Below are 1,080 nucleotides of genomic sequence, written 5' to 3' on the forward strand. Positions count from 1 at the left end.
CCCCCACCCCCACCGCCACTTCGACCAGCACCCCTTTCCACCATTACTTTGGGAAACAAAAAAAAAAAATCCTCACCAATACCAAAATGCTGAAGGACAGAGTTGGGGTGGGGTTCGTGTATCTGTACAAATTATGAAGGTTACAAAAGAGGGTGTACTAGTTTCTCTGTTGATGGAATCAGTAGAGTGGCTGATATGTCTGTTTTCATCACCCTGGGGCCATTCTCTTGATGGTCACTTTGTCTACCAAGAATCTAAGTTAAAATGACCAAGATCTTGATTGATTATAGAATGTTAGTTTCAAATTTTTGGCACAATGCCAGCAACTTCAGGGAAGGGGTAAGTCAACTTATTTCATCGACCTCCAAAAAAAAATGTAAGACAGAGTTGACCATGGCAGGATTTGAACTCAGAGCATAAATACGAATGAAATGCTGTGAAGTATTTTGCCCAGCATGTTAATGATTCTGCCAGCTTGCTGCTTTGAGGAATTACAGAATATTGGTAATGCTGCAAATTGTTAGAATGCACCTTGATTATCTTCTCTGAATGCATGAAGGACAATAACACCTTCTGCCATTAAATTGTCATTAAACTGCGACCATGCTGGAGTACTTACTCTCAACAAATTGACCCTAGTACACATTTATTTTTAAGCCTAGTACTTATTCTATAGTTCTCTTTTGCTGAACTGCTAAGTTACAGGGATGTAAACACACCAACACTGGTTGTTGAGCAGTAGAGTGGGGGACAGAGAGACACAAAGACACAAACGCATAGATGTCTATTCATCTCTCTCTCTCTCTCTGTATATATATATGCATGTATGTGTGTATGTAATATGTATGTATGTATGTATGTATGTATGTTGTGTTTGTTCCCCAAACAACGCATGACAAACGATGCTTGTGCGTTTACGCCCCCCGTAACTTAGCGGCTCGGCTTAAGAAACCGATAGAATAAGTACTAGGCTTACAAAGTCCTGGGGTTGATTTGCTTTACTAAAGGCGGTGCTCCAGTATGGCCGCAATCAAATGACTGAAACAAAATAAAAGAATATATATATATATATATATATAT

General features: G+C 39.4%; 1 protein-coding gene across 6 annotated transcripts in view; it reads left to right on the plus strand.

The window, feature by feature from the left end:
- Nucleotides 1–1,080, plus strand: part of LOC106872628 (RNA binding protein fox-1 homolog 1) — a 530,204-nt gene that overhangs the window by 512,184 nt on the left and 16,940 nt on the right. The window lies entirely within an intron of this gene.

This window comes from Octopus bimaculoides, chromosome 24, assembly GCF_001194135.2.
Source record: "Octopus bimaculoides isolate UCB-OBI-ISO-001 chromosome 24, ASM119413v2, whole genome shotgun sequence".
NCBI classification, from domain to species: domain Eukaryota; kingdom Metazoa; phylum Mollusca; class Cephalopoda; order Octopoda; family Octopodidae; genus Octopus; species Octopus bimaculoides.